The 25,634-nt window shown below is 47.1% G+C and overlaps 1 protein-coding gene across 1 annotated transcript in view; it reads right to left on the reverse strand.

Annotated features, from left to right (window-relative positions):
• Nucleotides 1-2,036: 2,036 nt before the first annotated feature.
• Nucleotides 2,037-25,634, reverse strand: part of TWIST2 (twist family bHLH transcription factor 2) — a 33,084-nt gene continuing 9,486 nt past the window's right edge. Inside the window, exon 2 of the mRNA XM_026033743.1 lies at nucleotides 2,037-2,395. The gene's annotated coding sequence lies outside the window, so the exon portion shown is untranslated. The remainder of the gene's footprint in view (nucleotides 2,396-25,634) is intronic.

Consider the following 25,634-nt stretch of genomic DNA (forward strand, 5'->3'; position numbering starts at 1 on the left):
AGCAAATGCTTTAATCCACCACGACATGTCCTTAAATTCACGGCTTCAGAGCACTGAGATGACCTGCCATAGCATTGAGGGAGGCACACGATAGCTAAAGTGATGTGAGGTGGCTCCGCTGCAACCATTGCAGAGGCAGCTAAACACAAGTACTTTGTAGCTTGGGCAGGTCTGACCATCTCCTCCTGCTTCTGGGAAAGTCCTGGGGGAGCAAGTTAGCATGATGGGCTCCTCTGAAATGCCACTAATGCAGCCAAAGCTGGRTGTAGGTTTCCATGTTTGGAAAATTTCATTCCTTGTGCAGTCTGGAGCTTCATTAAAGGTTCACAAAAATGCAGAATCTACAGAAGCTGTATGTCCCCTACCCTCTCCCCCCAGGAAAATAGTTCTGTTCACTGTGATTCTGCATGACATATATTAAATTCACCTTCCCCAATGGTATTTTTGGCTCTGCTGGAGCCAAATAAAGGCTCCTAATGGAGCTGATCTATTTTACCCTTTGCAACATTTGGCTTTTGAGTTCTGAATCCTATCACACAATTAATGCATTTAATATGCACATGTACGGTCTCAGTTTGGCATGTTAAAATGCTTTTCCTCTGATGCTGGTTTCAATGTTGTGATACAATTTATTTTCTGATGGCTTCAGACCCCCCAGTGTTGCTTGCTTTCCCACCGCTGATCACTCTTCACCATCTTCCCGCCCTCCCATTCCTCATTCCTGCCAATTTCTGAGCGGATCTTTCTCCCAAAGATCTGGTTTGTCTCTCGCTTTGCAAAGTGGAATYGATAATTCCTGCAGGGGACAGGGAGGCTCCCAAACTGCCCTCGCGAGGGGCCAGCTGTTTAATCAATCTCTCTCTGTCACCCCCGTGTTTCAACCCAGATGCTCTCCAGTTAACTGGGGCTGCTGTTAATCCGGCAGGGAAGGAGTGTGAGAACAAAAGGTCATTTAGGATAATTTATCCCCATGTTTCCAGATCCACAACGATTGTTCTTTAAAGGACTTTTTTTTCTTTTTCAGAATGATTTCTTTTTAAGCACATTATTTATGACCTGGAAATTGAAACCTGGCTTCAGCATGTGTATTACCGACAGTCCGAAGAGCCTCTGCAAGGCGCTGGAGGAAGGTCAGCGAGCGGGAGAGGAGCCCACAGTGTTTGTTACCAGGGTGCAAGGTGAGTGGGAAGGAAGAGCAGAGCAGCAAATCTGTTTTCTCTTATATCTGCTGTCTGATTCCTTGTGGATCCGTGTGCACTGAGGAACATGGCTTTCTGCTTAGCTAAAACCCTCTGCTTTTGGCATAGGGCAGCAGTGCTGCAGAATGGCAAATGTTGCCCCCAGCACTCCCTCATCACTCATTAGCAGTGATGCAAGTCAAGGAACCAATTACTCCCACCTCACCCTAGACCGTGGTTGAAAATGGGCTGAGGCCTGAGCACAGAAAATGATGCTGATCTGATCTAATATGCTTTAGATATGCACCATGCTGCTATGCACCATTCCCTACCTGGGAAGTTGATTTTGGTCAACTCAGTGAGTGCTTAAACGTTGGCAGGGCGTATGGAAGTCGCTTTGCTCCGCGGCTTCTGCTCCGAGCTTTGCAGTCAGAATGTAAATCAAATAACCCCCAGTAGCTGCATGACATCTTTATTTTTATTGGCAAGAGAAGCAGTATACACAGCGACATTGCAGTCTCTTAGCTCGTTAAAAATATCTCAATAAATAAAACAAATAAGCAACATATACACTGGAATAGGAAAAAAAAAAAAAAAAGAAAAAGGGGGAGTTAGCGGTAGCAAGTCATGGAGCAATAAGGAAGAGGAAGAGTGTGGAGGGTAGTCTGTAATCCAGGCTTTACTTGAAACAAATCATGCAGGGAGCTGGGGACACCATGGGTTTTTCCTTTGCCTTTTTTTTTTTCTTTTTTTTTTTTTTTCTCTCTGAGAGCCTTGGTCCAGTTTTGACATTACTGTACAGGAAATCAGGTTTTTAATGTTAAAAAAAAAATAGGAAAAAAAAAAGTATACAGCTAAGGAAAAGTAAAATCCGAACCCAAAGATTTCTCTTAAATGTATTCCTGAATTAAGATTTTTCAGAAAAAGAAATAGAAATAAAACCAAACACATGGACAAAAACACACGCAACAACAACGAAGACCAGGAATGTTGCTTCTCTTTTCTCTTTGGTCAGTCACTTGGGGAGAGATGTTGCAAAGTTTCAGACCGTTAGCGTCGGTGCTGCTTTTCTGCTCAGTCTGAGTGCTCTGCAGGAGTTCAGAGCTCGGGAGGTCAAGAGGGGTCTTTTGGACCAGTTTACTTGAGGTTGTTAAGGTTTCAGAAGCTACAAGCTTGGATACATCCCAATTCCACTTCAGTCTCAGACACTGGACAGTCTGGAGGAAAACAAAGGAAAAGAAAAGAAAAATAAATATAGTGGACATCTTTCTGAGCGGCCTTTTCTCATAAGCGCCTTTCCTGTACAGATTGAGGCCACGGTTTGGGAAAGCCCATGCCTGAGTGCTAAAACCTGCCCCTGGTCACAGCACTGTGTAGGCACAGGGTAAAAATCAGGTCTCCCTTTTGATGAATGTGCAAAAGCGCAGTTATTCTCTCGCCCCTGTAAGTGCTAGACCTCCGCGTGTGCCTTCTCTGCCATTTCTAAAGCAAAGCTTTTTTGGTGCCAAAGCCGTGCTTTTCGGCACTGCCTCGGTGTGGAGCTGAAGGCCTGTTGTGCCATCCTCATTCCCTGGCAGCCAGGGAAGCCCTAAAGCAGCAGAAACAGCCCACGTGGCCTCCTTAGCAGCTAAAATGGGAAGATGGGCTGTTGGGTCCTAGCGGCGCTGCCAGCTCTGCGCTGCGCTTAGCACGGAGCTCCCACCGACTCCCGTGGAGCCCAGTGAGGTGTCCAAGAGGCAGTGCAGGAAATCCCACCCACAGCRGCTCTCGGCCCATCCTGCAAAATCAGGCAAACCCCACAGGAAATGAATATGTTTTCTTTCCATCCTGGGGTAACACTAAGCACGTCCAAAAAAAAAGAAAACCCACCAAAACATAACCTAAACAATTGCTTTCAAGCTCTGTATGTGTAGCCGCATCTGTCAAAAAGTCCATGTGCTTCCAGCTGCCTCTTTGACCCCCCTGAGTTCTGCTAACTCCCTGTTTTCCATATAGCTTCTTGCAGCCCACTCCTCTCCAACTCYGCTCTGCTCACTGGGATGTGACAAGACTCAGGCTACACAACTGGGAGCCTTTATATTTGCAAGGCTTGCTCCGATCGTCTGCAGCAACCTGCTGCTGCTCCTTTGTGGGCTGGTGGGACCTTTGCAACCCAGCAGCACCCATGGGATGTCCCAGCTAGCTTGGGGGTGGGATGGCTTTTCATGCAAGATGCCGTTTCTGCCCTCAGAAAACCAGCTCAGCTCATATATCAAAAAGGAGATATAATTATTTCCTCCCACTAAGGAAAGCTTCCATTTAGCTTATTTCCTTTCGTTTCCTTCTCGAAGTTATTAATTATCTAATTACAACCACATTCTGCAGACGAGTTCAGGGCTTGACAGGCTGCCCAGGACCACTTAGGAAAGCTTAAATGCTCTCTGTGTGTGAGCAGCACTGGTTGTGCATACGCACGCCCGATGGGCGACTGGCCCTTTCTTAATGCTCACACTGCTGCAGCTCTAGGAGAGGCATTCAGGAAAGACAACAGTCAGAGGAAGATACCAGGAAAAGATTTTTTTGCTTCAGTAGTTCTTAAGGGATTAAACAATCCTCCCCAACAAGAAGGAGGAGGAGAAGGTGCTCCCCATCAACTGCACAACAAACTGCTGTGTCCTGATCTTTTCTGAATCTGTCTGCCTTATCAAACAAGCTGAAATTGGATAAAAACTGCCCTAAGAGTTAGCTGACCTATTTCTCCTAATTTTTTTAAAGCCCCATCCAAGACTTGCTTGGGACAAGGCTGCTCTTAGCGCAAAGCTGGCAGTTTGCAAATTGTAGTCTTTAACCTCGAGTAAGACACCTGAGTCTGGCCCACTACTCTAATGCTGGCATCTGGTTCTCACTGCTCCTTTCTGTTCCCGAGCAGTTCTCTTGGCTCTGGCCAAGTGGAAAAATGGGAATTTCACAGTAGCTCAGTGCTAAAAGGGAATTTTGGCCTCCCCCTTACAGTGAGATGAATGAGCATGGTGTACCTGGCAAGAGCATTACTGCTAGGCCCCTGGGCACTGGCTTGGCTCTCCTAGGTCTCCTCCTATAATTCAAGTTTTCAATCCAGCCCTGCCAGGGGCAAAARCGTGGGCAGATGTGCCTGTTCTTTAGTCTCCTCTTGGATAACGTCTAGTGATCAGCCCTTGYTGTTGCCTCCCTGCTGTCTTGGGCCGAGGGAGCCCTCTTCACACCAAGAYGGCGCTGCTGGCCTGCTGGTCCCTGCTGCACCGCGACCGCAGGGCAAGTCATCACAAATTGGAGCCAGCACTGAACTCTGCCAAAAACGAAGGCTGATCAGTTCTGTTGAGACAAACTGCCAAGCTGCTGCTAACTGTGTAGATTAATTTTTTTAATTGTCCTCTTGGACCTCTCAGAATTGTCACAATTCCTTGTGAAAATGACCTTGCATTCTTATGAAGCTGACTGGTGCACTCATTGTGGGTGAAACTGTGGGGAAAGAAAAACTGTTTGGAGGAAAAAAAAAGTACATAGTAATAATAAAAAGCCATTTCTCCACTGGAAGTCATTTCCACCCTCACAGTAAGTAATCAGAACTGTTGTCCCTAGGAGCACCCSGTCTGCATTGATTAACTCAAAACAGATATGATGCAATCAAATACTCCTGGGGAGTAAATGATAAGAGTCCTCAGGCAATATGCCTCTCGGGGAAAGATTCTTTTTATATATATATTTTTCTTCTGGTGATATGCAGTTAATAAATTAGACCAAGCAACATTATCTTCTGCTCCTTTTATAGTGTGGAATCATTAAGATCCTCTGGAAATTACTTAAAATAGCCCAAAAGCCACTCGCTTTTGGTGCAGCTGATCTACATGCCATCTTGTGCAGCAGTGCTTAGACAGGACTCAATCATAATTGCACAAAAAATAAGCTAAATGTTCCTTTATTACTTTTGCTCTCCTCTATCTTTTGCTCTGTGTGAAAGTATGGTTTGGATTTGGGGTTTGGTGTGTACGTTTGTGAATCATATCCTGAAGTCACAACTGAGAACAGCGAAGTACTACCTGTGTTTCTTCTTACATTGGCCTTAAGGATGTTGCATGCTGACCTCTTCTGAGAATCTGATTGTAAGCAGCAATTTTGAAAACACACAAATGGTTAAGAGATGTTGGTGGCATTGGTGGCATCTCCTTGCTGCATGAGGAACACACATTGATGGCAAGAGGTGTGGATTATGATGGCGGACAGAGAAATAACAAGGTGAGTGGTGTCTTCATCCATCTCCCCACCATCCTCATTCTTAGTTACACCCTTTAGATGCCTCAGATAGAGGAGTACAGTGCTAGAAACCTTTGCTGATCCCATATGGAGCTTAGTAAGGTGAGAGGACTTTAGTGTCTTCTCAGTTTGCTTCATAGATAGCTATGTATGTTGGAGAAATTGTGCTCTGAATATGACTTGTGATTCTCACAAACCTGGTCCTTGATATTGTGTGGGCTTGCTCGCAAGACTCGGTTTTTGAGTCTTGTAGGAGGAGGATTAACTCAGATGAGGGGGAGAGATGCTGCCCTGAGAATATGGTCTTTAATCCACTTTGCCTATTGCCAGCACCACTGCAAATTCTTCCCAGTGGCTGCTTCCTCCTGCCCTGTCTTTCTGAAGAGGCCAACTCAAGGCAGAGGAGCTGGGCACTTGTACCTACAGCAATGGGGGCCATGCCCAGAAGTAGGGAGTGAAGCCAAACTCAACGTGTCTCAACAAACCCAGTGCCTTGCACGCAGACCTGTTGGCTCTAATCTCCCAACTCCCTGTACAGCAAGGGGACAAGCACTGCTCTGTTGATCTCAGAAGTTATAAAAAGGAATCAACTGGGTCCTTCTGGCTTCATGCACTGTTAAATTATAGAGAGCTTTTCTGTACTATTTTCATGCTCTGATGGACCCTCCCAAGGTCATGCTTGATGTTTATGATCCTTTAATCCCAGAGGAGCTCAGCAAGGCGTTCTTCAAAGCCTGCTAATATATTCAGCTGGCAGCTACTCCTGAGGCACTTCTCAGCTCTGCTCCTGTGAGCTGGACCCAAACAAGTTTCGTAACGAAATCCTGCAGGCCTGGCTCAGTTGTGGCTCTGCTGTGGGTTTTCTATGACAGCTAAGTGACTAGGAATGGATTTATGGGCAGCTTTCTTAAGAAAGTACAGCACAGCCCATAGCAGATTTCACTGTGGGGAGAGGGACGATAGCTGGGGGGCGGCCTGCTTGCATGGCAGGAAGCCTGCCTGAAGTCAGGGGTGAGGGACAGCTCTGCAAGGCTGTAAACACAGTTGCCTATGACTGCTGTGTCCTCCATGTAGGTACGACTGCTATGTGCTCCAAATTATAATATTCTCTGATATGCTGAGCGAAAAGCCTCCCACAAATGGAGTACCTTTGGTCTCCAAGCCCTTTCTCTTCCAAGTTGACCGGCTGGGATGGAGCTGATAACTCATTATTAGTCCCAGTTCACGTACAGGTTTGGTGTTTTTTTTTTTTTTTTTTTTTTTTTTTNTTTTTTTTTTTTTTTTTTTTTTTTTTTTTTTTTTTTTTTCTGTTTTTTTTTTCTGTTTTCTGTGGTGGCACAGACCCATGTGTAGTAAATTGAGAGCCTGCCACTCTTCATTTTTTTGCTTTGGTCCCCAAACCTGGCGAACAGCATGGAAATCACGGCAACTGAGAGCAGGAGACTTGATGTAAAGCGGCAGCAACAGCGGGGACCCGATCACAGGAAATTTTGCAACAGGTCCCTGAGGTTCTCACTTATACAGGATTAGGTCTGGGTTTGGTTACACAGGGGTTTAAATCATTTCCATAACATGGTCAAGAGTGCAAGAGGAATAAGAAAGAAAAAAAAACTCTCTCTTTTTTTTTTTTTTTTTCAGTTAGTTAGGGGATGTCAAAAATACTTATTCCTTATTTCTGGTAGAAAAGCCTGTCATGCTTGATTTGTGGTGAGCAGCTTCTTTTTCAGGGAGATTGCTTCCAGCAATCCAGTGGGTAGCGGGCAGGGTACAGGGAGGATCCYGCTGCCTGAAATGTCATCCCAGCAGAGCTGAGGTGCCTAAGGCCGGTTTTATGAATTGCAGCAGTCCCCATCTGGCAGCTGCCTCCCTGGAACGGTGCCCAAGCTCCAGCATCCACCCAAGTGCTGGCACCTCCCTCAGGGGCTCCTGGCAGCCCAAGGGAAGGTCCCAGGACCTCCTGGAGGAGCAGGGTCCCCAACAGGCAGCTCCATGTGGAGGCTGCAGGGTGGCTGGGCGTGCGTGGGGCAAGGGACCTGGCCTCCCTTGACCCACACAGGCTTTGGCTAGCCCAAACCRCTGCCACCAGGCTCCAGGTCACCCAGGGCCCCTGCATCAGCTGTTACTGATTTCTGCAGTCACTGAGTTTATAGACTGTTTCCTCCTCGTTCTCCTTAATCTTGGGGAAGAGGAACAAGGTACGAATCAAAACTGAGACCTCATCCCTGTCTGTTGGCACACTGGCAAGGGGATTSCCATCTATTCCCAAGGGCTGATGATGCTCTGTAAGTGTCTCCAAACCATTCATTTTAATGAGATGTTTACTTCAGAGGCTGCTTTTCTACACACTCTGGTCGCTTGCATGGAGAGGGTACCCATGGGCCAGGATGGAGAGCAGTAGAGATGCCTAATGTGATTAGGTAGATTGTTCTTCCTTCCCAGGAACTAAACATGCAGCAAAGAAACATATGTTAAACCAGACCAAGAGAAAGCCCCAAAGAAACTCAGCCTGCTGTCCCCATCACCATCACCTGGAAGCTCATCCTTGCAAAGTGACACTAAGCAGAAGAGAAAAATGCAGGAAAACATAGGACAAAAGACTACTTAGTTCATCGTAGATCTGGGTCATGCTGATGATCAAGACCTTATGCTGTTAGGGACTAGTAGGAGTATTTTCTCCTTCCAGAAGACTGTCAGCTCAGGACTCAATTTGCCTGCCCTAGGAGAAGCTGCAGGGCTTTCTGCTCCCAGTCAGTCCCTGTCCCTATTTCCTGATGGTGTCTGGAGTGTAACTGTTTGGATTAGGAAGCAGGTTTCACCTGAGGATTCTTATGACCAACGCTTCTGAGTCTTGGGGCTTGGAGATAACACCCTAGTATAAAGGCCAGCTAGTCTCCCCTTCTCAGAGCATAAGAAATGTCAGGTTCTCTGTAACGTGAGGCAGCAATTTCTCTAGCTGTTTTTACATATATTATTTTCAGCACTGGAGCCTCTCTATATGTTTTTAAAGAGAAGGCATGATGTGATGTAGGCAAGTTATTTTGGAATAGCCCAGTCCACCCCACTAGATTTCAGCACAAAAGGGGATGCTCTGCTCCAGAAAAGCAGTAAAGYGCTTCAGCCAGCAGTAAGGAGCAACTGCCCATATTAATTTCCAAAATAAATAAATGTGGCGAGTTGAACTTTTGTATTATGTCATGCCCGCAGTAAGCCCAACCTCCCTGCTTGTGCTGCCTGTGTATTGCTGTGCTTGGGGACACAAGAGCAAGCAGTGCAAAACATGACATGAGACATMCGTGTTTGTGCCTCCAGAGAGAAAAGGTCAGCATGCCCTGACGTGAATTTTTGAAATGCTAAAGCAAACAGCTCCTGAAAATTGATTGTTCTTTTTTTTAGGCTAGGAAATGGCAATCTGGTGGGGAAAACAAATCTCAGAGTCTTGATTTTTTGGCTAGAAGGCCTGAATTCGGCCTAGTTCTGGCCACAAGAGCCTCCTGGTTACCAGGGGTTTGCTTGGGGCTGACACCTGGGCTCACGAGAGCGTGTCCCTGCTCTCCCCAGGGCCTGGGATTCAGCTCAGCCCCAGATTTGCCAGCCAAGGGCACTAAGGCCTAATTGGCAACATGAAGGGCYCAGAGCTACTCGGGATAGACATGCTGGTTACACAGAAATCATCTAACCTGGCTAACGTGGGGTTACCAGCATGGTCATGGTGCCTACATGTGATGCTTTAGCTTTAGCAGTTACCACCATGCACCCCAAAAACAGCCCTTAGGCTCGCCCAATTCCGAGCTCAGTGGAATGGGGACCATTGCTTCCAGCTGTCTCTGCGGTGGCTGCTTCTAAAAAGCATCTTGCAAGTACCAAGCATGATATTAAGGGTCAGGTTGTAAGCTTTGCCTTCCAGCTTCCTGTGTTTTATTTTTTATCTGCTCATAACCTTTTGAAACTTGTGCTTTTTGAGCTGAAAATTTTCCATGCCTGAAGGTGATTCCTCTTTCTTGTTGTTTTTGTTTTCTGGAGTCTACGCAAAAACGGCCCAGCTGTTTTGGAGCAGGGGGAAGTGGAAAACAGCCTCTCTCCAAAATGATAAAAACTTCCCTTGGACTGCACGTTGGAGGCTGCCATGGCCGCGGGTTGAAAGCTGAAAGGCGGAATGTGAATTGCCTRGTTGGAAAAGCAGCATCCCACCTGGACCTGGAGGAAATTAAGTTTGTTTTGACCTAGTTCTGAGCCTCCCGAATTCGTCTTCCAATCATGCACAGGGCGAGCGCTTCTGTGAGCCATATGAAGCAGTCCTATGGCAGGAAGCATAAGGAATTGTTTTGGCTTGGATTTTATCCTAGTGCCACTACGTCCAGCTGATCTTCCAGCCGCTATGGAGCAGCAGGAATGTGCTAGGGTGGATGCAAGGTGCGTGGTGGCTTCTTGTAGGGGAACTGGACTCCCGAGCAGCACGCTGAGATGCACCCAAATAAACCAGGCTTGCTCAAAGCGTGGTAGGAGCCCGTGTTGCCAGCGTAGCGCAAACCAGCACATCTCCTTAGCTCCCCAAGTGGGATGCCTCTCTCCTGCCTGAAGAAACACACCATATCATGTAGGACCTCTCTGTCCTTCCCAGGCTACSCCATTAATTTTTTAAGATCTTGGAGCATGAGAAGCAACTCAGTTCAGAAGACACRTTTAACAGCCAACCCTTCTTCACTAGCTTCTAGCTGCAACAAATATGAGCTGTGGGAAATGTATCTCCTAACAGAAAATTTTGACCACAACAGTACCTGGTTTTGCTCAGATTTGATCACTTTCTTGCTTCCAGGTAYGTAAACAGACCCCTCCTCAACAATTTTCTAGAGAAACTGTTGCTGTGTCAATCAACAGGTTGCCACTAAGGGGAATATAAGGCTTGATATCAGAGAAATTTTCAATTCTGTAGTTTCCACACTGATTTTTTTTTTACGTATAAATGTAACTTATCACAAAAAGGTTAAAATCAAATTGAAACACTCAGAAAGYTTGAACTGAATTTATCAAATCTTTAGGTGTGTTTATGAAAACTTCAATCTGTTCTGTTTAAGGATGGGAAAACGCTGCACGCACACATAAGTTCTGTTTGCGTGTGTTTACACATACTTTCTATATGCTCAAGTATTTTTATAGCAAAGGCAAAGGGAGAAAGGGCCTGCTGTTATGCATACAGTGTACRCAAAGCTACACATGCTGCAGGCATTGGCTGGATCAGCACCTCGCAGAGGGATATTCTCAAATTATCTTAAGGATTTGTCAGCTGCCCCCAGAGCCAAGGTAGACAATAGCATATCTTTGAGATTTAAAATATTTTTCTATTTGGCTGGCCCCGAGTGCAACTTTCTGAAGATAAGGACCATAGCTCTTAGCAGCAGCAAGACCTCTCTTAGCAAGGAGCTGCATGCACTTTCCTGGGGGAAAAGCCAGTGAGTGACAATCCAAGGGGAGGACTGAGAAGCTTATTTGAGAGCCATGGCTGCTTCCAGCCCTCCCAAAAGTGCTGGGTTTTGTGGCTGTGGCACAGATAGCTGCTTGGGCAAGAGGTGGACCTGAAAGGAGAAGGCTYCTGTTGGCGGCTGGTCCTAGAGCAACCCGTGACTGCAGCTCTTGCGTAAAAGGCACAAGGCTCTGTCTGCAAGACTTCAGAAGGGAGGAAGCAGCGGAGAAAGGAATTCAGATAATTGTGTGCATGGAGTGGGGGAGAAGGCCAAAATCAGATCTAATGCTGCGGGTAAGGACAGACTGAAACCAGATACCCTGCCTTGTGTTTTTCTGCCTTTGCTGGTATGAACCCCTTATCAACCATCCGCTCTTGAAGCCTCCCAGATGAAGGAAAGCCACAATTATGTGCATCTTACAGCTGGGAAACCATTTAAAAACKTATTCATTTCAATTGCTCAGTCCAGAGCCTGCAGCCCTCCCTGCTTTTGCCACATGTGCCCCCTGCTTCACATGGTCACCACCAGCCAGAGCAAAGCCCCTGCTCTAATTTACCTCATGCTTTTCAGACCTCAAAGGATTTTCTGCCCACTGCTGCTCCAAGGCAAAACATCCTCCCTGTGTCCCAAAGGTCTTTGGTTTGTAATTCAGTTCCATTAATGTGAGGGTAACTAACAGTTTGAAGGGGATGTGCAAGAGGAAGTACAGCCCATCTAGAAGGAGATTTAATCATTTTGGCAGCTGGTCTGACAACTGTCAAGAAAAGCATGTGGCTTGCTCACATCTCACTGTCCTGCACAAACAGRGGTGWAAAACGGCCCTCAAAACARCAACAGCAGCAAATAAAACAGAAGGAGAGCTCACGAGCTTGGTCCTTCCTGACCATCTCTTGTCTGAGCCAGTGGAGAAGGAGGAAGGACATAGGTAAATCCTGAGACCAGCACAGCTGCCAAAGCTGATACCTTACTCAAAGCTAAGATAAGCCTGAAGAAGTTACGAGTGCTTGTCATAAATAACTATAAAAAGGAAAGGAGAGGATTCAAATTAGGGAAAAAAAGTCTGCAAATAACCCGCACTAATTAAAATAATTAATTAATCTGCCTTTAAATATGATTTTTTTTTCCATTCTTCTCCTCCAGAAAGGCTCCTTGGTACCTTTTGCCTTGTATAGATTATTTCTATGGAGCAGATGGCAATGCTTGATGCTCAAGAAGACCTGCCTGCTTTGGAAGGTATTCAAGCCTAGCTTTATAATGCCGAAAAATAATTGTCATTGCTTATTTTTATTTCCATTTTGTGGGATGATTTTGGAAAATGAGCTGGAAAATGAGCTCTCCTGTTTTCCCATCTTCAAGTGTGCTGCTTGCAAATCCCAGCTACCTGCGGATGGAAGAATCATCTCCTTGTACTTCTGCAGGGTAAGACTTTCGCAACAAATCTGACACCTGACATACTCTGGTTTCRAAACTTGCTTGGGCTCCTGATAGTCCTGGTAGTAGTTGTTAAGAAAAGAAGGAAAGAAGTTCTTAATTAAGTTCTTAAAAGGAAGTTCTTTTTCRTGTTAATTTTTGCTTTATTTGAGTATGTCATGATACATGAGCCATTTGCGCTTGGAAAGGAGTAGGGATTGTGGTAATTTCATGTGACTTTCAAGGAGGTGTGTGGTTTTTGGTTTTTTTTTTTTAATATACTGTTTTCTTGAGGTGGGGGATAGCAGTCCACTGTCTGACATAAATTTTKGGGGAAAAACCTTTCAGAAATATAACACTTTGAAAGGCTCTATCAAACTGATCGACCCCAGCTAACCAGAGAGATCATGCTTGAAGGGCTGGTGCAGTCCAAGCTGAAAGCCACAAAATGCCTGGAAGTTCAAAGGTGCCCTCATGGTGCAAAACCAGCTTTGCCCCTGATGTTAATCAGCATAACCAACTGGTGCAGATGTCGCTGCAGAATCTGGGTCTGAAAGCTGAGGTTGCCTCTGTCATATATACATAGACTGGTGGGGTCAATCACTTCCACCAGAGGACCTTGCCCCTTCGGGTCCCCAAATGCTCAGAGAAAACCACTTCTTTTGCCTCTTGGCGAGTGGCTGGTTATTCTAGTCCAAATATAACAATTKCAAGGGATAAGCCTTTCAGGAGGGAGAGCTCTGCAGTGGGAGTATTTTTCTGCTGGGACTCCCAATGTTTCTGTGTTATGTCCTGTCTCTCTACAGGAACCTACAAGCTTTTTTGCTTCAAGGTGCTGTGTCCCTCCCTTGCCAGGAAATTAAAAGAAAAAAAAAAAGCTTTAAACAGGAAAGAACCCCCCAAAGGAACAGTTCCCCCATCCCTGCACTCCTCCACAGTCCACGCRTTGGCCTCTCTGGGCCGGTGGGGTTCGTAGCAGCCGGAGGAGGAGGCAGATTTGTGGGAGCCCCTTGTTAAAATCTTGGCAGGACATCACTGAAAGCGCGTCTAGAAATTGCCAAAAGCCGGAAGCTGTTAATGAGCAGTTGGAGCACGACAAAGCAGGGCTGTGTCAGCATCTGAAAGGACCRGCTAGGCTCTGTCCTCGGCTCCACGCAGCCGCCTCACGCGTGGCTCTGAAGAACGAGAATTGGGAACATCTGCAGCATCTCCCAACCGTGAGAGGAGCTAGGGGAGACAAGTGGACAAGAGAGCCYCGGGATGCACAGAGCAGGGGGCTGAGATGGAGCTGGCCACCTCTGGCCCTCCCAGCTGATGGAGCAGTAGAGAAAGACAGGAAACCTCTGAGACAGGCTTCCCTGTGTTCATCTCTCCTCCTCTCCTCAGAAGCAGGGGTGCTGCTTTATAAACTAAAACGTGACCTCAACTTTGCAAGAAAAGTATGTAACGAAGGAGGAAAGAGGGAGGAGAAGAAAGGGAATGAGATTTTCATCTCRTGCACCTCAGGTAAAATATATGCATGATGGGGGAGGAGGAGTAGCACACATACATCCCTGTCCTTAAACTATAGTCCTGACGCTAGCGAGGTGAGTGCCAAAGATGAGTGCAGTCATTTTGCTCATGTTAAATACATTCCTTCTCGTATATCTCTGCTTCATGAGTCACAGCCCTTCTAGCTTCTRATCTACTTGCTTAAACATGGCCTTCAGCTGTTGCACCATCASCAAAGGATCAGTCGTGAAAGTGAAGTGATTTTAACTTGAAATGGATTTATTCTTCCCCAAAGCACTGGCACTTKTTCCTCTGACACCGAGCAGCTCTGCTCTGCGTATTTTTCCTGCCTGCAGCATGTATTCAAACACAATCTACAAGCCTCAAGAATGACCACATCCCTCTGTGAAGAAAGAGGAGCGTTTACTGGCTCAGGATTGGGCCCTTCTTGCTGATTTCCCCACTCCTCCAGTCCATGCCCTGTTTAAATCAAGTACTTTGGGGATGGGAACAAGTCTTGATGTGTCTGTAGATAGTTGTGCACAGAGAGGACCAGTCTCAGCCTTTTTTTAGCCCGGAGTGCARCCCAGAGACTTTGTAGTATGGTTGGCACCTGAGAGTAAATCAGCAAATGGGTGATGCCAGCCATCCATTATGACCGGCTCAACTACAGAGACTACAGAGACTAATGCCAGCAGAACTAATAACAATGGCAAGAAACCTCCTTCTTAAAGAACATCTCTGGTTTAAATTCCATTAAAAAAAAAAAAAAAAAAGTAGAGGCCACCCATTAAAAAACAGAGACAGTTTGCATAAAATCAATGGCATTTCATGGGCTCCTGTGAACAATCTGTGGGACAGGTATGATTTCCTTATGAACCCAGGGTGCTTTTTAATGTTTGATACAGTTACTGACAGATAGCAGCTGAAACACCTGTGCACCAGATGTGCACAGCTGTATGTGTGCTGCTGATGATCAATCTTCAGATTACATCACATTCCAGATGCTTGACTTCAGAAAGGCTTGGAAGAGAGATCTGGAGTGAGTGAATTGCAAGGTTATGCATTTCTTTTACCCTGACACTGATGCTGTGTCTCCTCTGCACGCAATGCTGAGCTCTCTTCTGTCACCTTGCCCTGTGCAAGAGCACTGCCGAAGAGAGGCTGCTCCAGCCAGTCATGGGATGGACATCCCATGTTCATGAATAAGGTTTTTGCACAAATAATGTGTGGGGATACATACTATTTACCCTGCATTTCAAAATCTAAATTTTAAAATTTTAATTAAAAAAGAAATCAACATCCTCCTTTGAAGAGATTTATTCTGCTGTTTTTAAACCGTACGACACAARGAACTGCTTAAAACTCTCTCCACAGGCACACGTGTGTGTGTGTGTGTGTGTTTGTGTGTGCACATGCAAAGGGTCAGTCATGTAAGTGAAGTGATTTTAACTTTAAATGGATTAATTCCCCCAAAAAAGAATTGGTACTTGTTCCTACGCCACTGAGAAGTGAAGCTTTGCCTGCCATGCGAAAGACTTGGAGGTATTTGCTGCAAAACACCCCCTTTTTATTTATTTATTTATTTATTTATTTATTTATTTATTTATTTGTTTGTTTGTTTGTTTGTTTGTTTGTTTTTCTTTTGTATTAGAGTGGTGAAGAAAGAAGCTGTGTTTCCTCTTCAAAAGTGGCAAAGTGGTGCCAAGACAGATTCCCCAGAACCCTGAGGATTTGACTCTCCATTTTCACATGAAGGTCCTTCACAGAGCATCCCAAGAAGCCAAGAACATGACGGAGAATTACTTCCTTTTCTGCTAGCTTGCGCAGCAAGCTGCATGTCACTGTTCCTGGGTTTTGGCAAAGCTGGGGACTTGCATCCTGAATCACTGACACAAACATTTGCAGAGGAGAAGAGCGGTGCTTTGGCACCTCTCCTGCTGACAGGAGGCAGTGTTAGAAGAATGTGCCCTCGCTCACCACACCTTGGTCCCTGCAGTCGGCRCTCTCAATTGCCTGGCCCAAGCCAAGCAGCATTTTGCACCCCAGCAGGTGCAGGGTTTTGATAACCACCCAGACTCTGAGTAACGAGCARTGATTCACTATATGTGTTACTAATCTCCTAGGGCTTTTAAGGAGGTTGTACTAGGCCAGCTCTCCATATGGGATTAATCTATGCAGATTCATGGAAGTCAAGGGGCCAAATTCTCACTTGGAATAAACCTGCTTGACTCCACTGAACTCAATAAAGCTACTCTGTTTTTTTTTTTTTTTTTTTTTTTTTWATGACAAGAATTGCTCTTTAAAATATATGGATTATAGGGTGTTGTCCTTATGCAGAAGGAGTTACGTTTGACATACACCACCTCGCTGGTGCTCACAAGCAGCCCTGATGCCACCTTCTCCTCCAGGCCATCCTGCTGCTGCTTGCATCGGAGGACCTTCCCAGGACAAGYGGCACAAGGTAAGATGACTTGCAGAGCAAAAAGGGGTCCAGCACCTGCAGGGTCTGCCTTTGCACTAGTTTTCAGCAGGGTTGCTTGCTTTGCTTTAAACCTCTTGGCCTCTGCTGGCTCTGGCCCCATAGATGTGTACATGTCTGTGTTGTTCTTGGGGCTGTTTATGCTCCTTGGGCTGTGGTGTTTACTAGAGGAACCTTAATTAAGGCAATGACAGGACTTTCTGGAGAGGCRGGGAGCAATCAAGTGGCTGCAGTGAATAATATGGCTATTAATCTCCCTCATGGACTCGTCACGGGTGAAATATTTTATCTTTATTTTCTTGCGGTTTCTGATGTCACCGTCCTACCCAAGGAGAATGGTTTCCTGAAGAGATAATAGTATCCCACCAGTCACTGTCCATGCGCTGAGTAACTGTGATTCACTGTTTTTCCAAGACTTGTAAGACAAGCATCATTGCTTGTAATTTGGATTTGGGTTGGCCGGCTGCTTTACAAGCCTTCCTAAAGCTGTTAAYGGGGTGACAGAGGGCAGGCAAGTAACGGGAAGCAGGAATGGGAAAAATCTTGCTCAGAACYGCTTTTGGAGACATGTTGTCAGGTCAGATGGTGCTGCGAGCCCTTGCTGGCCCGCTAGCTGCCCCATCCTAGCCAGACTTGCTCCGSGGGGCTGCACGGCTACAAGTTCTCCCTGCTCCAGCTGCAGTCTTAGGGGCTTTAATCTCCTTTACACTGGAGACTACTACATGGTGCTTCATGGGCATCAGTGGGCTGGAAATGCACACATGGGAGGTGTTACTTTCAGGTTGCTGTCTAGCACCTTTGTATGTTGATGTTTCATGTTTTTTTGGTATAAGGAAGCTATCCAGAGGACATTTTAGACTTCTCATTTCAATTTCCACAGCTTTTCTAGAATTTATAGCTTTGTAAGAAGTTAAAAAAAAAAAAAAAAGTTCATGATTCCCTTGCTACTAATTTTCGATCTCATGGTTGCAATGAAATATCTTTGTTAAAGGGGCAGTTCAGTGAAGGAAGCTAGTAAGTCCCCAGCTTGTCTCCCTCTAGCAAAGTACTTGATTACACATTTGATTTTCAACTTTGTGTCTTAATACCGCTGAAGTCAATGAGCTTTAATGTATACATTAAGATGTGTTGYATGCTTTGCTGATTCAGAATAGACTCACAAATGACTACTGAGAAGTTGAATTTAAGCAACATACACACAGAAGGCTATTTGGAGGAAAAAAAAAAAAAAAAAAAAAAGGTTATTTTCCATGGTCTTTTCCAGCCTGTCATTCTGTAAAGGGCAGATGTAAATATTCCTGACTCCAGCTGTCAGATTTCTTTTATTGTGTTTGGGTGCTTAAATGAATGTGTTAAATCAACACTTGCAGTCAAATTATTGTGGATGACTCAGCTCGACACCAGCTGGCTGGTCTTATTTAGGTTTGCCAGCTGCAAGCTGGACTTATTTGAACCTTTGAATCCGAACCCTGCTAGGTTCCCAATGAGCTAATAATCTCTATTACTGTGGCAGCGGCACAAACTTCTTTTTTTCTTGGTAGGGGAGGGAGAAGAGCTTCCTGTATGTGCACAAAGCAACGACTTTGTGCTTTGATTTRGGCAATGCTCTTCCTCTCCAAACAGCAGTAAGTGCCCTTGGCTTTGCAGACTATGTGCTCGACCTGAGCTTGTGCTCCTTGAACCAGGTCCTCTCACCGAAATAGCTGCCATCCTGCTTCTCATTCCTCTCTTTGCCCCCGATTTGTGACTTACACTGAAAAGCTTTTCTGCTGTCCACAGCTGCATTCTACCTGCAGCTTATTCTTGCAATGCTGCAGAAATTTAAAGTTTTAACCTAAAATTCCTTGTGCCTCACGTTAAAATTGCACATATCCGTCTGTGACGAGTGAGGAAGACTGGTCATCATGTCCAGTGATTGAAATCAAGGCTCAGTAAGAAATCTAGTTGCAGATTTTGTATAGGAAAAGCATCAGCCTAGGCATCTGTGTAGAGAAGTGTGTGTGTTTGTGCATGCAGGCCTATGAACACATGCTGCCTAAATACAACATTTGTGATGCCATAGTTCTATGTATTAATACACTATAGATATGGAGAAATAGAGAATGCGTAGAGTGATTTAACTTGATCTTTTTTCATTCCACTACCGTTTGCACCGGTTCATAAATAGGAACATATTTTTGGAGCTGCTGAACTCCAGTTGTTGTTATAAGGAGTTATTCTGGACAGCATGCTCATGTTGAATGAGATGCTCACATCTCAGCCTGAATATCTATACATACACCGCTCCCTTCAGCGGTGCCTGTATATACCCATACTAGAGCATTCGCCTGTATATGTACATATATGTATATTTGTTGATGTGTGTGTATATGTATATATTTATATATGGCTCAGGAAGATTGGCTGGTTCATAGAACACAGGGTCTTCTTCTTAGAGGAGGAAGCAATAGGAAAAAAGCAAATGGGGAAAAAAGTTTCCTCAGAGTTTCCCCTACCCAAATATTTCAGCTAGGAAGRAAGAAGCCCCTTAGCATGCTTGGTTGAAAGTTGGTCTCTGTAAAATGCTTGAAGTTGCAGCCCACTTGAGCTGAAGATGGAAATTGTGGGGCCTTGCGATGTGCTTCAGTCCCCATGGGGCTGGCAGGAAGCGCTTGCAAATGGAGCACGCTGCATAAATGCAAATGCTTGTTCCTTCTCTCTCTCTCTCTCGTGCCATGCCCAGGGCCTGCCGTGTCGCTTGCTGAGGCTGCTGTAGCGTTCTGGCCACATTTGTGTCCTGGAAGGACATACATGCCCCCTGCGGGAAACCTAACCCGACATCCCACGCGATTTGGCCGAGCAAAGAGATCTCTGCCCTTTCAGGGGGAACAGATTACTTATTTTTATTATTATTATTTTTTTTTAGTCGACTGCATAATCTGAACCTCTAGAAAGTCCCTTTAGGAGGTCACACAGCTGAAATAATAGCTAATGAATTTTAAAAAATGATTTGGGAGTTATTAAATACTTTCTTCTTCCTTTGCTTCCCTCCCCTTACTCCCTCTTTGGCAAATGGTCCTGGGTTATTCCACAAGATTTCTTCTTCTTCCAGAGCAGGTTATGTTGGAAAAGCATCCTAATGTGTATGAACAAATGACTTGCACTCATCTACAAATGTTTGCTTGTCCTCCCTCCTCCCCCCACCAAAACCGAGTAGGGTGGTGTAAGAAAGCTGGCTGAAATAAGGAATATTACAGCAGCTCCGGACAACAATGGATCATTGGCATCGCTTTTCCTCCCAGAGATGTCCCTCCTCTCTGTTGCCATCACCTCACTGTTTCACCTCTGCTTATGGGATTCTCTTACACCCAGGCACTGGTGCTCCCAGGTGTCTCCAATATAAACCAGGATGGCTCCATCCACACACCAGTAACCAAAGGGCAGCTCTGTTTGTTGCCTTGACTGGAGCTTTGCCCCATTGCACGTGTGCAGAGCCATGGGCAGGATGCCTTCCGTCTCCCTGTGCTTCCTCCATCGCGCAGCGAAGAGGAGGGTGCAGGAGATGATCCCAGCTCTCCATTCAGCTTCCACCAGCTCCACTTTGTGCTGTCTCCTGGTTCTGGGGTCCTTGCTGTCTGTCAGGCTCAACTAAATACCAGCAACTAATACAGATAAGGAGATTTACCTGTGTGCCCACCCTCAATCTCACTAATCTCATTTCTTAAAGCTTCCCCGCACGCAAGGCTTCAAACACTGTAATGTTTGCTGTGGAAACTCACCCTGCCCTGCAATCAGGGCAGATTTGTCTTGCCCAGGAAGAATCTGTTGCTTCTATCCCATCTACTCCCCAGGGTGTCTCTGGCACCTAATTCTCCAGGAATGACTCCCCTCTGCCACTGCTCTCTGCTATAGTTGCACTGCAGGAAAACACGTCTTTCCTCACCACGCTTGGTACGGGGCTGCAGCAGAAAACGGGCTACATTTTCACGTCTGCTCTTTGCAGTGTGTAAATACTGCCCTGTTAGGGGAGCTACAGCACAGAAGAAAACCCTGAACAAATCAAACAGGGAGACAAAGGTACAGAATCACAGATCTGGAACATGCTGCTGGCACAAGAGCACCTTTAATCTGAAAGCCTTGATGCCTCCTTTGTCCTTTCTGTGCTTCATCCCATCAAAAAGCCCTCTTGCTGGGTCCCTGGTGCACTGTCAAGCTTTGATCCTCACTATCACGCTCCCCTATCCTGAGAGCAGATGCAGGCTCAGAGCCCAGCTGCAGTGGGTAAATGGTGCCTGTTGTGGTAAATGCCCAAATATTTAAGGAAACCTTAAAACTCACGTTCTAAAGGCTTGATCGTCAGGGATCCTCCCAATTGCCCCAACCTATTTGCTACCATGCATTGTATACAGTGGAAGTGCAGGGGATGTGGGGCCAGTTCTTAGGCAGCCAGACRTCCCCAACACCCTGGGACGGGTGGAGGATAAAACTGCTGGGACTCTCAAGCGCCCTCGGCTCCTCCACTCACTTCGTGTGGCTTTTTAGTGAAATCCTGCTCCAGCAGGCGGCCTCGGGATGGCTCCGGCCCAAGTGAACTCCTCGAGATCCTTGTGCAGTATTCTCTTGGTGGTACCCTGAGATCAGCAGATGCTGGCCTTTCTCTAAACTCCCACTCAGAGCCTCAAATCCCAGGGAAAGCTCTCCTTCCGTTGCTACACCCTGTGCTTTGAAGACGGAAGCTGAGAGACTGAATGAGATCTCGGGGTTTGCACGCCCCAGCTGTCTTCCAAAATTGCAAGAATTTAAAAAACCCGGGATAAGGACATTTCCAGTGCGCAGCCTGCCCTGCATCTAGTGTCAGCCCTCTGCAGAGCTTCCTCAGCACTAACGCATTTGCAGCCCTGCGCATAACAAGTCTTGCCTGTCTGTGTGCTCTGGAGCTAACTCYCCAGCGAAGCTTCTCATCAGCCTGCACTGTGCTCCTGTTTGCAGTGACACAGGGAGCCTTTCCCGAGCTACACAGCTGAGGCTTGTTTTCCCTTCAGCCTGGTGCTTCTAGCCCCGAGAAAGCTGAAATAATTGAGCAAACAATCCGGGATTGTACTGGGCATTCTGGATTGAGTCTGTGCAGCTCCAGGGAAGCCCCCTCACGCGCAGTGGGTGCCTGCGCTTCTCGCATGGAAGCCGCGCGTCGGCAGGAAGGAGGATTTGGGGCCGTATTTTCTTTTTTGCTTTTTTTTTTTGTTTTTCATGGTGCCGTAAATTACGGACGCTTGGCTGTGCGGTCTCCCTCCACTTGTTTGGAAAGTCATTGCTCATGCTGTTTGCTGCGTTGTGCTGGCTGGACCCGTTCCCGGGGATCAGCACAGCCTGCACTCGGCGTTCACTCCGCTATCTGCTCCGCTCGTGTGCCCGCCCGTCTCCGTGCCTTTCATGTCTGCTCTTTTCTCTTTCCTCCCCGCTTCTTTAGGTCACTCATTTCAGGTCACGCTCTCTTCGGTACTAATTTTGCTGTAGTGTTTTGGAGATTGTTGCTTTCCTGACTCTGGAGGGGTTTCTTATTTGTTTTACTGGCCAGAATACAAAAGGTTAAACAGTTCAGAGAACTTCATTCTGTATTTACTGCCGAGGTAGGTTTCTAAATCAACAGTAACTTGCGTACTGGAGTGACTCACAGAGCTGTTTAACCTTTTTACTTCCTTTTTGTCTCCCTCCAAATCTGAAGTGCACATCTGTAATTTAGATTTCAGAAATGAGAAGCTGTGAAAAGCATATAAATTGCTGCAGATAGGCTACGCGGAGACTGGCCCTGGTGCAGAGCGGTTTTCCATTTGGCAGGACTCAGATCCTGCAAAAGGCACCTAGAAATACACAGGAATGTCCTTATCCACAGAAGGACACTCAGCAAGAAGGACTTTCTGTCTGGTAAGGCGTAGGTCTGAGCAGAAAAACGGGGCTCAGTGCCAATAAAACCTGACTGTTGCCTGTAGGGTCCCTTTTCTACATTTCCCCTGCAGGAAGGAAGGTCTTGTCTCAGGGAGAGCTTGCAAGCAGCGCAGGCAAACAGGAGCACTGGAAGGAAAAGCTTTAGCAGCTCCCCTGTGCCGGCGGGGAAACTGAGGCACCAAGCGCTGCCCGAAGCTGCAGGCACAAGTCTGGTCTGAACAGTCTCCCTCACCTAGGACACATCTGCTACAAAAGGAATGCAGCTGCAACCAACCTTAGCTTGCCAGCCCCAAACTAGACRAAAATCCCCGTGGCACCCAGGGAGTGCTCCGACATCAGCCTGCTCCAGCCAGGCTGAAGCAGCACAGGAAAGACGGGAATTTTGGCAAAGAGGGGCAAGCACGGGAGCTTCTTCGCTAACCAACGATTTTGCAGAGGATCCCTAACTTGCCATCCTTTGAAAGACCCCGTTTCCTGGCAGCTGAGGATGATGCTACAGACGTTCCCCTTCCTCTCTAGCGACACAGCTAAGATGGCTCCATCCTCAAAGTGCAGTTGAAAACAACAAAAACAACAAAAGAAACAAAATAAGAACTTTTTGAACTGGCATATTTGGATTTTGTCCTTTCCTGCTTGAGTTTGGTCCTGAAAGGTTCTCCTAGGGCYGCACAAAAGCCGCTTTTAGGTCCCTCAACCCCAAAATGCCGAGTTTCCTTGGCACGCTGGCTCTGGCCACGGGCTGCACTAGTGCAGCACATCAGCTGGGCGCAGCAGCTCTCTGGTGCTCAGGTGGGCAGCATCCATCCGCATCCTTCCATGTGAAAGGAGCTCAGCCCCTCAGTTGGGGCCGGCTGCCTCCCCTACCTTTCTTTGCCGGCCCGCAGTGTTTTCCACACTCGTGTGCATCACAAGATCGGCGCCTGGCTGCAYGGGGCCCCTGACATCCCAGGAGGTTTCTTGCTCAAGCCACAGGATTACCTTTCTCCCCAAGCCATCCCTGTCTGGATTTTGCTGGTGGCAGCATTGCACACTGAGCGCCGCTCTAGGACACCTATCACGACATGGGTAAATACCGACTACTTGTCAGAAGTGGCTGCCGCTACGGGAATGGAGAATATCTCTCCTTGTTCTGCTGGGAGCTGCTCTAAAATCTCCTCTTAAGAAAAGAGAGCAATAGAGGCTTAATTGGAAACAAAGAAGAAAAATGCCAGAGGTGCAGAAAGTAATGAAATACTTTAATTAAAAAAAAAAAAAGAAAAAAAGACAAAGCAAAAGTATACCCACCCCAGGAGACATTTGGTAGCCTGACCCTAAACCAAGCAACAGGGAAACTTGTTGTGCTGAGGATGGCAGGATGAGGGCTGCTTTGCTCYCGGCTGGCTGATGTGCCCTTGGGATGCTATCTCGGAGCCTGGCCCTCATTCCTGCAGTGTGTCCTGCCCTCTAGTGCCAGCAGGTGCTGGGCCAGCCGGATCCCGGGGCAGGACCTGGCTTTCCACCAGCCTCGCTCCTCCAGCGGACTCTTTTGCTGGGCTGTCAAGCCGGGCAAGCACGTCGTGCTGAGCTGCTGGAAAACCGGGAGCAGCTGGATACGTTGGTCAGTGGGATGCCTGCGCCTCCGTTTGTGCATCGTGCACCTAAAGAGCCCTAAGGAGGCACTGGGGAAAGCAGCCAGGATGTCTCAGACCTGCTCCCAAGGAAGTTCCTCACAGGGGGCCCCAGGAGAAGCACGGCTCGYCCGTAAGTCTTTACGGGAGAGGGCTTCAAGGGAAACGGGCATCATAAGGAGAACAAAAACCCGCACAGTGGGTTCTTGTTGAGCTTCTGGGGTTCTRCTGAAAGCGAAAAATCTTGGAGCCCCGAGAAGACTGCTTGAATGTCAGGTGAGGAATAGCTAAAGAAGCGAAAACACTAAATAAGCTGTTGAAAAACACATAAGGACAGTTTTCTTTAGCTGCTTAAAGAGACATCATGTGGGAGCGTCTGGCTTTGTGGCGCYGGTCGCCTCCCTGCTGCTCCCGGGTCCCTGCGCAAGGAGCGCGGGAGGCCTCGGAGCGGGACGCGCGGCGCGGGACGGTGCCCGCTGCGGCCCCGCGCAGCCTGCCGGCGCCTTTGCACCATTTCCTGGGCTATTTCGGGACGGCAGGAAGGGAGCCGGCCGCAGCCGGGAGCGGGAAGGGGGCCCGACGTGAGCGGGGTTGCGCAGAGCAAAACCAAGCCCAGGAGAAACCGCCTCCCGCCCTGGCCCCTCTTTTGGGTGAGACATCAGCCGTCAAAYGCTGCCATTTGGAAAGGGGAGGCTGCAAAGCAGAAGAAGAAGAAGAAAAAAAGCAGCATCTAGGAGGTCACTCATAGTTTTCCTGCGCTCGCACTGCAAAGCGCGAGCGCTCGCCTAGCCGTTAGGCTGGGTTTGTTTCTTTAAGGTGTCTCCCAGCGGGAGGATCAGCGCAGTGCGATGTGGCAGCTATGGTAACTCCCATTGGCGTGGAGCGCAGCCTTCAGCTGATCCCACAGCTTGCTAGCGAAGAAGGTACAGCTGTCCAGGCCTTGGCAGGGATCCCCGCCCTCCGCGCGCTGCCAAATATCATTTTTCTTCCTCTCTCCCTTTTTTTTTTTTTTAATTTTGCTTAGTTTCCTAAGAAAATTAAGCTTGGAGGAATGGCCTCGCCTGCCCGCTGGCCCTCTCCAAGAACTTCTGGACCTGCTGGGATAAAAGTCCTGTGGCGTTGCAGCCGTGAGCGGCCGAGGTTGTGGAGGAGCCTGAGGCTGTGCAGGAGACAGGTCCCTCCCTCACCCATTGCCCCCTGCCCTTGGGAGGTGCGGGAGAGGCACCCGTCCTGGCCCTGCTTTTCTGGTCCCTTTGGAGCACTTGGGCTCCATAGGCTGTTCTCGGGAGGCTCCTGAAATAAGCAAGGCCTGACATGCGGTGAGCGGTGCGGTGGCGGAGTGCGGGTGATTCCTGGCTTCCCTATCTAGAAAGAGCTTTTGCATTAGAAAGAAAGGAAAAATGCAAATATCTCTCAGGCGCCGTCGCACAGAAAGCGCATGCAAGGGCTGTTAAACGTGAAGATGAAGAAAAAAAGGGCACGGAGGAGCAGAAGTGCAACACAGCCCATTTGTACGGCTGGGGAAGTTGTGGAGCTAGGAAACAGTCCAGAAAATGGGCTGTGAGCTTGACTTATTTCAGAACATTCACATAGAAATGCATTTGAAGACTATGTCTTTTTAAACTAGATATTGCTCTTGAATTCTGAAATAATTTATTGTTAAGAATCAAGGACTGCAATTTTCAAGAGCATCAAAGACGTGTTTGAGAGTCTGTCCTTAGTCAACTGAGTCACCTTGAAGTAGTTATTTTTTGCTGCCTTCTGGGAACGAAGGTATTGCCTGATTTAGAAAATATAAAATAAATAAACCCAAACA

This window comes from Nothoprocta perdicaria, unplaced genomic scaffold (assembly GCF_003342845.1).
Source record: "Nothoprocta perdicaria isolate Ctin4 unplaced genomic scaffold, notPer1 scaffold_132, whole genome shotgun sequence".
Classification (NCBI taxonomy): Eukaryota; Metazoa; Chordata; class Aves; order Tinamiformes; family Tinamidae; genus Nothoprocta; species Nothoprocta perdicaria.